At 41.1% G+C, this 14,108-nt stretch overlaps 1 protein-coding gene across 1 annotated transcript in view; it reads right to left on the bottom strand.

Annotated features, from left to right (window-relative positions):
* LOC306830409 (leucine-rich repeat and fibronectin type III domain-containing protein 1-like) overlaps nt 1-13,611 on the bottom strand; it is a 107,472-nt gene extending 93,861 nt beyond the window's left edge. Inside the window, 1 exon segment of the mRNA XM_079353881.1 lies at nt 12,332-13,611. The gene's annotated coding sequence lies outside the window, so the exon portion shown is untranslated.
* Between the last annotated feature and the right edge of the window lie 497 nt (nt 13,612-14,108).

Raw genomic sequence — 14,108 nt, 5'->3', positions numbered from 1 at the left:
CAATAACTGTTCAGATTCAAGTTTTACCTCTATGCTGAGCTCAAGCATGAAAATCCTGACAAATCTAAGTTTCCTTTGGTTAGGGGGATTATTATTTTGAGACACTGACAGCTAAATGCTCCTTAAATAAACCTTAAATCTTCTCTGCAGTGTGATCTTGGACAGTTTTAGTGATATTTGTGTATATGAATAAAACTTCCTTAAAGATCTGAAGGCAGTTCTTTAATCTCTGAAGTAACACTTTCTTCAAATGATTCTGTTCTCACTAATTTTGTGATGAGTAAAAAACTGGACCCATCAGTTATATGGAAATGTTGCATTTCTAATAGAGTTTATATTGAAATTTAGAGATTAAAAGCTTATTTTTTCAGTAATTTATTCTAATCAATGTGTCAAACATTCCCTTGTTGCAGATAATAGTGAGGATTTGTTTTATTTCTTTGTATTTTGTGATCACTCATTGAAACAGAGCCAAGACAATTTATTGGTTTAATCAGAAAGTAATTCAACTGAAACAAGCTGCAACTAGTTTGATAAATGTTAAATAATTCGAGTCATTTGTAAGGATAAAAACTATGATTTATCAGCTGCTTCTTAAACATCAGAGTTACAGCGTATCTTTTTTACCATGTATTTATTATCACTTAAAACATTTTCATTTTCAGACTTGGGAACAACTAAAAGTTAAAGACCACACATGCTGCAGCTCTTAGTAAAACACATGTCAAAAATTACAATGCCGTTGTGGACACCTTAAAACAGCAAATAATGACGTGTCAACCAAATATCTTTATTTAATAGTTATTGTTGTTACATATGGTGAATTCGGGACTTTTCTGTCAAAGTGTTCTCTGGTTTTAGCTACTCAATGTGGAGAATCTGCTTTACTGCTGGTTTAGTTTGGATCTGAATGCGTCTGCCATCTTAGAAAGTTTAAACTTAAAAAGGACAAAAAAAATGTATTAAGGGTCACTAAAGGCTACAAGAAAATGTGGGCAACATTGTCTTTTATATTTTCTCTTGAAATGGGACGCAGAGGCTTTCATCTACCATCAGGTCGCAGAGGAACCTGGGAATCAAAGGACAGGTTTTGAAGTAAAGTAGCCAGTAGTAAAACATATCATTGCTTGGGCTCATAAAACAACAGCATAATCCAACCTAACCCCACCCCTGAAGCAATTCTCATCAGCAGGTATGGGCATGGGACACAAGCTTGGGTCTCATCAACCTGGTAGCTGGCCACCTCTCTGGAGGGTTTCTAGTGTTTAAAAACCCTAAACACCTACAGGTACACTTGTGACCCATTCAACCTGTTTGCCAGAATTAAAGTGGTCACTGCCAATCTGGCACAAGGTATGGAAAACATCAACTCCTTTGTCCTGCTGATACTTCCTTCTTCAAACAAAACAACTAACGAAAATCAAAAAGAGCCCAATGATGGCAGTAGATCTTGGTAGTTTAAGCCCCTCGGAAGAATGTGAAAACATTCCACCGTAAGGAAACCTCCCTCTATTAATTTATCTAGCAACAGAGTACAAGTTAAATAAAGCAGTTAAATGCACTGAGGCATCAAAAGTTAAACCACTCACTATGGAACCTTTGGACTCTCAGGAGTGTTGATTTAATATTGTCAAATTTAAAAGGCAAGTAGTAAAGCCATGAGACAAATGTAGTGCAGCCAAGTGTTCAACATTTACCTCTGCAGTGTGGTTAAGTTCATGTACACATTCATGCAGGATGAGAAGCTCGAGGTCGAAGCCTGATACCTGTTACAGTAAATCAGTAAACATATTTTCCACCTCTGCTGGGTTTAATGATACGTGGATCTCTTAAGGTTTGGCCTGGGGCTCTTCAATCATCCATCCATCCATTTATCCATCCAAACATCCAGATGCATACTGACACGCTTTATGAATGTCCTTCTCACTAATCCCGGCCACCGTAAATGAGAGCTTTTTAGTCAATAGACACCCGGATGATCACAACGACCACAGGAGAAAGTAGTTTGTCAGACTGATCTAATGATCTAATGTTGCTGAAGCTCCTCAAAGTGCATCATCAATAACTGGAAGCATGGATGGCTCAGAAAGGCCAAAAGCATGCAGCTATTCCCTGTTGGAAGATAATCACTCCTTAACAAGATTACTCCGCATCGCCCAGCTGGTTTGTTTGCTAGCTATGTTGTTTATTGATGTTGATACCAACCCATAAAGCTCTCATATTGTTTCATGTCTCAGCACTGTTCACCTGAACATGATATACGTCTGACCTTCTGCCAGGCTCTGCAGCTCCCTGACATGAGTTTGGTTGGCATGTCTCAATGCATCTTGACAGACAGATACGCTCAGGGCTGAGACTCTTATGCCACTACTGTTTTATCTTTCTACTGCAGAGTCTTGACTTGGTAAAGCTTTTTTCTTTTTGCCAGTTCATATCTCATGCAAGTCAAGTTCGCCCACCTGCCACTTAGTCTAGCCTCTAACAAACGATTCCCCCCACCCCCCCATCACAAAAGATCTGATGAGAACACGGCAGGTGGAACCAATCACCCTTCGACTGATCTGTCTTATATAAGCAAGCAATTTTAAAAATCGTGTAAAAAAAATACAGCGCTGTGGGATAATTGGACTCTAGAGACAGATTTCTAATGTTAAGATAGCTGGGGTGAATATTACCTTTGCAAAGGCCAGTGCTTTTGAATGTTTAGATGTGAAAAATCCTTGTTCCTTCAAAAAAAAAAAAAAAAAAACCTTCAAATATGCACTTACATTTAAGGCAGTTGACAGACTGGAACAACCGGCTCTTTTGGCTCGGCTCACCAAAAAGAGCCGGCTCTTTCGGGTCCCAAGTGGCTCTTCAGATTTTTTGTATAAATATGCAGGGGTAACAGAGGTGTCAACCTCTATCTCTGTCTCCTGTTCGTCTGCTGTTGTGTATAACCCCTCCCCTTCCCCTGCTCAGTGAGGACACAGACGCAACCGCACATCTTCACCAATGATATCCGGCTTTAACAGAAAAAAGACAAAAAAAACTAATCGGCTTCCATCTGGCTTCCAATGACGAGCCGGCTCCTGTCGTTCACTTCAAAGAGCTGAGTCTTAGAGCCGTTACGTTCGCGACCGACACATCACTAATTTGTACCAATTGATCAGTTTTCATAATTAAGACAGTATGAGATCAACTGAAGATGTTGGCAAAGACTTTAATATCACTGCAAACAGGTCACCATTCAGTAGCCTACACTCAGTAAAATGAATCCATAAATCAGTGATGCAATCAACTATTTTTTAATTCTTATAGACAAGAAACTTTCCAAAAATTGTAGACGGTTCTCTTTGTTACATTATTCAAAGACACTCAACAATATTCAGCCATGAGGAAACACTTGGCAATAATGACAAGGAAAGAGTTCCTCTGAACAGAGAAACCTTGCCGTCTGCCACGGCAGGGTTGTCTGAGGAAGCAGGATAGGGAAAGAGACAAAGGGAGATGTGGATAGAGGCAAACAAGCAGTGACAGAAGGACAAACTGGTGTGTTGGACTGACAAGCTTACACTATTTTTCTTTAAGTATTTATGCAGGACACAATGGGCAGTATGACTTTACTTATTTAAATATTGGATAGTGCTTTTTTTGTTGTTGAACAACAGTGCACAACAAAAATGCCCACATTTTCAGAAAAGCCATTTGTTTGCACTCAGTTGTGAAGTAGGTTTTCTGTTGCATGCTATCCCTTGGCAAACAGGTATTCCACTGGCAGTAAGCACAATAAGGTACGAGATATTGTGCTATTATTGTTTATTATAGGCTATATTTGCCTGAAGCTGCACTATGACTTGGCAGCAGCTGCACAAAGCAGAGCGTGCATTTCAGCTACTTGACATGAGGCTCTATTCCAAAAGAAATAAACTTTTTTTTTTTTTTACATCTCTTCCAAAGTACGGAGAGATCATCAGAAATGTTTGAAAGGAATCATTTTTAGGGGCAGTTTGTCTGTGTTTTTTGTATATGGTGAAGCTGTTGTTATGTTAATCGCAAATTATCTGGAAAGAGGTGTTATGACTTAGTTTTAATCACAGCCCATTGTAGCATTGTATACAATAACAAAGCAAATGTGTTGAAATTTTTATGGACGTTCTTTTCTCCAGTTTCTCCTTGGCTTATGGCATCTCTGGCAAGCTTTGTAAATATTGAAACATTAAATAGCCCCTGATAGATGTGGACATACCAAAAGTGAGTTGAAGAGTAAAGAAAACAAGGACAACACACATTTCAGAGCATTAAGCACATAACTGGACACAATAAAAATACTAAATGTCTCAACTTAGCCAAAATCAGATGACAAAACTATTAAGATGGCCTACTGTACACTATTCAATGGTTCTAAAATGATAGGTGCTGCCGTTTTAGCTATTCTTCCATGATATAATACAAAAAGCAAAAATGAGCAAAATCTTTTTTCAAAGGATATTTGCTGCTCTCTCTGGGAATACTATTGCTGATTGGCTGACCAAAGCTAAGTTATGGTTGAAGTCCAATGACATAGACATTAGATATTTTCCTGTTATACAATAAAAGAATCAGGATTTGTATAAAATTGTCATACCTGCATTAAGCATTAAGTGTTGTGACATACAAAAGCAGTTTTTTGGGGGATCAGCCCCTCTGGTGGGTAAGATGCTGACTTGATGTGAGGTATTCTGCAGATAGATTGACTTTACATGAGAAGAGACAGAGGACGAGCGCTGGCTCACTCTGAGAAGAAGCTATAGCTTCATTATGTGAACTATATTATGCTAATCTATGCAGCACTCAGCATGGTCAGCCAATGGCTGCATGAAAAACATGAAAATTTGATGTTCTGCAGGATTTTATACGAGCTACTAAACAGCTAGTCCGTGCATGGACACATGGGAGTCTACTGGGCACAGTCCAAGGGAAAAAAAATCAATCAAAAGAAACAAGGCCATAAAAATCCCCAATATGAAGTATTACTGAAATTAACTCACTACCGGGCAACAGCTCCCGTAATTAATCGTCAAACATCGATGAACAATTTGGAGACGCGGATACAGACACCAGATAGATGTTGATCTGAGGGATAGATTTTCTGAGCCAGGATTCGAGCTCTGCGTCAGCAAGAAGTTCACCCTGCTTGAGTGTCCTTCTGCTCATGTATGTGTGATAATGTGCTGATCGATGTGTTACTGCTTACTTAAGAATAGGGGAGGCAAATAAACAGACCACACTGCACAAAGTCATCGTTTAACAAGGTTATCAGTAGGGCATCTTGTACCAAACTATTTTTTGTCCAAAGCTGTCACATCCATACAGTTGAACAAGGCAATGGCCTTGAGCGGCACTGTGGTAAAGGCAGCGAAAAGTGGACCAGCTTTGCATGAGGGAAATTGCAAAGTAACCATTTGCATTTCTAAGTATCTCTTCATGTTGTCCATAGGCCTACTATATAATTATTAAAAGGAATTATTTGTATGTGGAACTGCAACATTTTTTTTGTAAGCTGTGTTGCATCAGAGGGCTGGTTAATTTGTTTTTTTGCCATGAGTGCTACAAGTGCTTGCGCCAGGCCTAAATTTCAGATTTACATTGACAGGAAAATCAAGCATAAGGTCAAACATTAGCTATAACGAATGCATATTATCTGCAATTACAACATTTAAAAGAGGTTGATCAACATCTAGCAATGCTCCATTTCTTCTTCTCAGCTGCCTGCACCTCAGATCTATTTTGAGGAGTGTGCAGCTCAGAGTTTCAGTTTGAAATCTTTGAAAAGGTGTCAAAAATTCAAACAGCAATAATTTGCAGCTTAACACTTACAGAGCACGACACAACTTAAGATAAACCTGCTAGGTTGTTAGTGTTTGAGAAAAAGCCCATGGCAGTGAATTATCAGTTGTTGAATCTTGTGTGCACATTAGATAAATATCAAATAAACACATGCACCAGAGCAGGCATCCAAACTGGGAACTTATTTTTATGGATTGGGGCCAAGTGCGTTGGATTTTCTGCAACTGCTGTTTTCTTTCAGGTCCCTGAAGCTGTGCATGTTTGTGATGATCAAGTAGTGAGAATAATATGAATGCAGCTATGAGGCAGCAATGAATATCTCCTCACAGGCTTTAAGATTATAGGGGAAAGTTTAATCAGGGCCAGTTGAATTTTTTAACTATTGTTTTTTTTTTAGTTCTGACAGGCAGAAATCATCGCCTCAGAATTCAATGGTTCTTTTGAAAAGTATTACATTATGAAGATTTTGTCTGCAGGGCTCTGCTCCAGCTTCTTGTGACTCATCAAGGATGGACAGGGTTCATAATGAACTACTTTAAGATTGACGACCTGAAGGTTATTTCTTGAGTTAAATTATAGAACTGCTAGTTCTACAAACACAATGTAAACAATACAGGTCCAATAACATCCAGATTTTCTTGTGCCAGCATTGTACAAAGTGTAGGTAAAAGAGACAATGTGGATGCAAAATACTATAGATAGATTTAGATAGATAACTTTTTTTTTGTGACAGGATGTGCCCATTTTTGGAGAGACAGTGGATCCACATTATTGGGTCTATCTTAGTTCACAGGCAGCTGTTAATTATGATCAATGAAGAACAATAACAGGACACAGTAAATAAAAGGGACCCTTTAGGGCCGGATCAGGTACCCCAACAGAAGGGTAGCAAAAAATAGGATAGTATGGATCCCTTATTTGGGTACCATTTGGTACCACGCCGTCAAGAGTTGGGTTGAACTGGGCTGCTTGGTGGAAACGGGGAGAATGTTAACTGAGGTGATACAACAAACAACAAGTAGCATTATTTTCACCTCTGCTCACATAGCATCAGACTATTTTCTGTAACCAGTGGAGTTTTCTCCCTGCTGAACATTTAAAAAGAATGCAGGGTTAAGGCAATTCCACATTAAACAGCAGTTACCAAAACTGTTTTCAGATCCCAAAACTTTCCTGGAACATAGTTACTATGAGAAGATAACCAGATAGAAATATGGTCAGCTACAAAATATCATCCTCAGTTTTTGTTATTGCACTCGAGTGCTAGATTATGCATGCGTCTCTATTAAAGCCAGACGTTCAACCAAACAGAGAAAACACAATGTGAAGGTTGATGCTCTTAAGCGTTCCCTTCACTGGAATAGCTAATGCTTCAGCGGTCTTCCAGCCTCTAATAGGCTGCAGAGTTAGACATCTCAAGCTGATGAAGGGCCCGCCGTACGACTTTCTGACAAACAAATCAATATGCAAGGACAAAATGATCTCTCATCACGGTGGCATGTTCAGCAGGAGTAATTCATGGGGGCACTATCTTTTTCCCTAATGCCTCAGTGACGAACGTGGAGTGGATTAAATGCACTGCATTTTGTCCGGAGCTTCTTAGTTCAAAGAGGAGAGCCTTAAAAGGATGAGCAGGACCTGCGGTAGTGAGAGCTGCACAATAATATATCGTTCCCATGCATTATTTAACTGCACAGTGGGGAAGATAGTGTTTGTGTGCTTTTGAAATTCTCTATGAAAGCTTGTAGCTCTCTTAATTGGCTTTCTTAGGAGAGCCAAAGGAAATGCTGTTCTGGCAGAAGATATTGATCAATGTGACCAGATACAGCTTCTGAAAGCATTATCGAGATCAATGTCACCTTCAGGTAAATGAGAGAAGACGACCATAAGCTGCAGTTTAAGACATCACTGCAAGTTGACTTTAATGCCATGCTCAGCCGTTGTTTCTTGTTTACATAATGGTATCATATCACTTTATTTAAATGACTGTATGAACGTACTGACATTTAGTGTCAGGGGCAACAGTTTGAGGCTGTCGGTGTGGCGGGGGGACTGCACAACAGGCGCTCTTCAAGGAGACAGACGCCACCAACGATTTTCTTACCAGTGTCAACACAAAGAAAGGGCAACTGACTGGTACCAAGCACGAGATCTAGTGGAATAAATACATGCAGTACTGTGACACGCAAATGCAGATTAAATACTCTACAGCAGGTGACCTGTTCATACCCAGTCTCGCCGGGACTTTAGCTGCGCCACAAACATTGAATGTTTGGATTATGACGCCTGCTTTACCGTCAGCTGGGTGTCCAATATCGTACCACATCCTGCACCGTGCTCCTGAAAGAATTAGCCGTCTAACCTTCTATGGATCTGTATGAGAACAGCCAGTCTCTGAAAAGGGACTCTTCAATACGTCGAGTTCCCATTGTACATTCTGCTCACACTGCGTTGCTCCATTTTACATGAGCCTCTCATCATGAGGCAGCGAGCAGGGTCAGTCTGAAAGCACCAGAGCTCCTCGTGTTCACCTGTTTTATCAGTCACAGTGGGAGCCAAACAACAGCAACTTAGCTGTAGCTAACAGGCACACTGCAGGCACATGTTCATGCTCTGTGACAATAAATGACACTTTCTCTTACTCAGGTGTAAGGCTCAGATGTGTGAGGGGCAGAAAGCCCCAAAGATAAAAGGAGCCATGAAGCAATCAGTACTTCCAAAGGTTACCGAGTCGGAATACGAATGGGTTTCTGCCCTTTAATGTTTGTGTTTTCGGGTTTGGAGAGCATGCTGCTGCGTTGGTTCTAACGCTGTTCAGAACAGTTCATTTCATCTCAATCTACTGAGCCCTTCGAAACGAGCATGTGCCAGCACGATTCATCGACACACATTTGTTGTGACATAAGTGGTAGTGCGAGTCTCTTAACACCAAATAATGTAGTTCATTCATCCATTTAAACAGTTCGTACTGAGTTGAAAATGAACATAATTAAGGGTGGCAGTCTTTCCCAGGATGCAACAGGCTGGAGGCAAGGAAGACTTCGGACTGGTCACGAGTCTGACACAGCCCTTAAATTCACATTTACCTTGAAATTTGCAAAATGTAATCTACAACACACTCAATGTGCAGGTTTCATTTTTTTTCACATGCATGCAAACAGTCTGAGCTCATTAATGCATTCAAACTCTTCATGCTTTGAGGCGATACCATACCCTACTTTCCACACACAAATGATTGTTGGGACCTCAAACATTGTGGGAAAAAAAAACAAACCTCCTTCCTTGCTGATGAGTAAGAAGAAAAGAGTGAATCTGTGCACATTGTATTAAAGGCATCTCATAAGTGATCAATAGCTCTGTTTACGACTTGTAAAATATCACTGCAGTAACCTTTTAGTGTAGTATTTTAGTGCTGGTACCTTTTTGCTCCCATTGAAATTCATAATGCAGCAAAGTTAGAAAGTGTTTTGTGCCTCCTGAGGCCTGTGTGTTATTTACCTCCAGTGTTCAGTGCTCAGAGTGCACCTTTGCTTTTTTCCTGTCACTTTATTACTAGCTAACCTTAAAGAATAGATTCTGAGAGTAGCGCAAGTTAAATTGCTTTAGTGCATTGGTGGCTACTCCTTTGATCTTTTGGGCAACTTATAATTACAACTATTCCTCTGTTTTTTTTCCACGCATCTTGAGTGCAACATAACTTGACTTGCCTTGGGAGGAACATTGCTCATTCTGTGGACTGATAACAACTTAATTAGAACACATTTTCTTCCTTTCCTTACCCGTTCCATTCTGCATGTTAAGTCCAGGATTCAAGGAATTACCAAGTTAATGCACAGACAGAGCTTTTTATAAGTCTGTCACTGTTTGCATCATAATGACCTCAATGATGGGATAACTCTAAAAACGAACCAGCATTCATTACAGTGTGCTGCTGGAGTTCTGGACATAATTGTGAGCATAAATGACTGAAAATCATGCATGCCGTTTTGAGCCTTTGAATCAAAGCTCTCTGTTGCTTAAAATAAAAGTAATCTTTGATGCAAACGTGTAAATTCTGCAAATGTCAGTGTGCAAGCATGAGTCACAGTAAATAGCTATTTTAATATGCCTTGAAAAGAGAACAAAAAAAGGTTCATACAATTTTTTATGAAGTCTTTTATGCTCCCAAATACAGATCAATAGCTGGTGCATGCTATTATTCTGTTATTCCTGCAGTGGCTGATAACCCTTCTCTGGTCCCGATTTCATAATGCTAACACATGACACCGGCACTGCGAGCAGCTGCTGTAACACAATGCAACAGAAAGTCAAAGAAGAGAGAGCCCATTAATCTCACCCCACGGTCTGGAAATGGCAACCTAGAAAGCAGACCCTCTGCACATGTGCCATTGTCACTTTATTTTCATGCACAACCTGCTGAGATATGAATTTGCTCTGCAGTCGGCTTCCTGCCTGCAGTCGCATTGCTGAACACGGAAGTGTTGGCAATAATGCATGATAATGATAATGACCATCCTGCCTGATTTCATTAGGCTAACACATGACAGTGAGTGCTCTGAGCTTCTGCTGTAGCATCCAGCAACACACTGACAAGCCAAAGGCCCGTTAACTAACACATGTAACACAAAAAGGCATCGAAATGCTGTACATTACAACTGCAGCTAATTCAAATTTCAATTCCAATCAATTTCAAGCGTGTCAACTCTCCTAAGGTAAAACCTCATCAACCTCTTTGTTCAAGTTGAAATATTTAATATTCTTAATCAAATATAATTTAATTGTCTCGATTTACCAATTCTGTCAAGATACAGGGTTCATCTTCCACAGTGAGCTAAGCCCATGACCCAGCTGCACGGCCTTTTATTATTAGAGAATAAAAGCCTCATATGTGACGTATACAGTATGTTTTTATTGCTTGTGGACATAGTAGGCATCTGTCAGAGTGTGGACCAATGCCAAGACCTTGTGACAACTTGCATTTTTCATTTCACTCTGTGATTTCAGCAGACAGCTGCAAAGGAAGTGGTACTGTCTCTCCCAGCGATGGAAGAACGCATACACACACGGTCCTCAGGCTCAGTCAGAGTAAAGAAGGGTGTATACTGTAGATGTAGCTGGTACTCTGTTTTCCAACAGCACTGCAAGCTGCAGCAGCACTCACTGCATGCCCTGACAACACAGCCAGCCGGTGCCTACACCTTCCCCAAGGGATGTTTCTGAAGGTATTATGCGGATAAAGCGGAGCTATATGAGCGATGTTCACTCCACTTTAATTTCAGCATACTGACATCTAACCCCTCCTCAATCTAATAGAAACTACAACCTTCACACAGGCATCCTGGACCCTCACTTCTACCCATCTGTTGTTGCCAAAATCCTCTGAGTGATGAACACATATTCCCAAAGACCAGACAATGAACTCTGCACGCCGAAATTAGAGTGCAACAAACTTCCAACAAATGCTGAGTTGAATCAGAAGAGGCCAAGCTTACTGAGTTAACAGGAAACTGATGAGAGCGGCTAAAAAAAAATTCCAGCTACAAACATAATTGCCAGCGTTCACTCACAGTGCCCATGAGATCATTATCATGCTGCATCAGTGCTTCTCTATCCCTTTTATCATCTCTAAACCTGCTTAGTTGATCGTCTAAAAAAAAAGGAGAAAAAAAAGATGATGTGCAGCCCTCTTATTCACACAAACACGCTCAGAGTGCACATACATCACTGAGGCCTCGGCTCACCGTAAAACAAAATAATCACCTCAATATATGCTTTTTAACTCCACTCACAGGGACACTAACCACTTTCCTTCATAATTCAAGCTCCCTGTGGCACCACAGTAAAAATGTCCACTCTCTCTCTAACTGTGCAATCGGAGCAATCTGGCCTGATGGGAGGATTTCAGTGCTGCTGCTAATTTATGAAGAGTCTTGGTGTCTGTGTCGTGCTGATGCAGACACGCCCGGGCCATTTCCACATGCACTCTGGTCCCTGGGAATTCGAGCCATGTGTCATATGTGAAGCATCTTCATTGCACAGTTAAGAGCCACAGAACCGCTGCAGTCATCAGGGCTGTTTCTGGGCACATCAGACTGCATCTAACAGCACTAACACTATCAATAACTGCTCCACCACGTGAGGAGGGGAATATATTTCAACTAGCTTGAACACATCTGAGATAGACAGATATCATATTATCCAGCAGACTACAGGGAATGGCTGCCTTTTAAGTGGAGCAAAGATCTTCACATTATTAGAGACAGAAAATTAGAGATAGATAGATAGATAGATAGATAGATAGATAGATAGATAGATAGATAGATAGATAGATAGATAGATAGATAGATAGATAGATAGATAGATAGATAGATAGATAGATAGATAGCCTATCATTCAAAATTATTATTTTTTCACAATCAATGCGACACATCAGAGATCTGGACACATACAGATATCATCCACACATGCGTCAGGAGGGCAAAGTCCACAGTACATTTCTCACCAAGTCTTCTAAGTGACTTACCAAAAGTGGGACTAATAAAGCAGATGCCGAAAGCCTGATCCTATTGCACACCATTTCCGCCGTCCACGCGCTCCTCTCTCTGGTTAAAATTCACACCGGATCTCAGACTTAGTTCATTTATTCCAAATTGGTATTGAATAAGGAGCAGTATCATCGGGGCTGGTGAGGGCTCATGCAGGGGGGGAGAAAAAAATCCAACAGACGTGATGAGCGACAATCTGCCGCTGAATTGAAGTGTCATCAACAAGAGACAGTGGGATATCTTCCAGTTACCTGCATCAGGATACGATAAAAACCCCACCTTAAATCCCAGTACGATCCGATTGAGGTGTGTAGGCAGAAAATGCGAAGACGAAATCCAGCCTTCCTCTATCTCTCAAAAAAAACCCAAAAAGCTCAGGAGAGTCCGGAGGCTTGCTTGAAGCGTCCGAGCTGTGTTCTAAAGGGGGTTCAAGCGTCAGTGCGCGACGCATCAACTCCCCCCCCTCCGCGTTAAGGGTTTGTAACACAAGAAAACAGCCGATTTAATTCCTCATAACGCTTGTAGTGAATCCCAGTGCTAGTGATAATGGTGCCAGGACGGAAAGACAACTGCAGTCCAGCGCGGTGGGTATGCTACGTTGGAAGGTTGTGGCGTCAAAATTCCGGCTGCAAGTCCGTCAAAAAAAAATAAAAAATCACGAAGGTCGATGAAACTCTGTCCCCAGTTTTCTGAGCACTACGGCACAGATACACGCCTGTTTTCCTGGCAGTTGTTCGCCATCACTATAGCTATAACTTCCCCTCTGTGTAAAGCACAATGAAGGAATCCCACCCATGCACTGACTCCCTGTTTTCGTCTCCGTTTCTTCTCTAATTGTGTTCGTACCCATGCGACCAATTAGTTTCCATACATGACTCGGTCTGTCCGCTGTCTCCAAGAAGCAATGCGATGGATTTCTCCGGTCAGGAAATCTTCTTAGCTGTGTGCGTCCCACTCCTTTCTACTCCTCATGCATGCAGGCGTCCACCTGCGTAACAAGGGCCCGGTGTAAATGAATATATGTTGTCACGCCATGATGTCTGGAGCCAGAGTCAAGTGACCAGTGCATGGACACGTTTCTTTAGGTAATCAAAAGGAAAAGGCGGACACCTTTCATGGACTGTGCAGCAGTGAAACAATGTGATGCAATTTGAAGGTGAGGGAAAAAAAGCAAGAAAAAGCAGAGTTTCTATATGTTTGTGTGGTGAGGATGAGAATGAGCAGAAAGTGTTTGAGCGTAATTCAGAGAGGAGGCGCTGTGAGGTGTTTGTGATACTCCGGGATGGGCTTGGTGGGGCTCATGGTCCTGCACAAAGATGCTGCAAAGGAGGGAGGGAGGGACGGGGGATGTTGGGTCATTGCTGCACTTCTCATTCGTTCATCCAGGCTGCAATAAATACTCCTTTATTTTCTTATCCTTCTCAATCTCCATCATAATATAATGCAGAGGCACAAATAATAACTTGACCACCCACATGCCGCACAATGAACCTCATGCTTTACTTTTCCTGCAGGACATTAAAGGCTTCTCTTGGCTTTAAATCAATGGAAACTGGATATCCAGCATCTGGAAAAATAAACATGAATATCTTCCCACCAGGAAGGGAGAAAAGAAAAACAATGGGTAATCCTCTCAGAGTTGCAGAAGAAAGCCAGGGACAGCCCCATCCCTCATTATAATGTGCCTCTAAGAAGAGGATAACATGTTTTCAGTCGGGTTTTTGTGCATATTCATCCCCAAGTGAATTGACTGCG

Source organism: Symphodus melops (assembly GCF_947650265.1).
Source record: "Symphodus melops genome assembly, chromosome: 10".
In the NCBI taxonomy this organism is placed as follows: Eukaryota; Metazoa; Chordata; class Actinopteri; order Labriformes; family Labridae; genus Symphodus; species Symphodus melops.
Note: the sequence above shows the minus strand (reverse complement) of the source record. Positions and strands in the feature narration are given on the sequence as shown.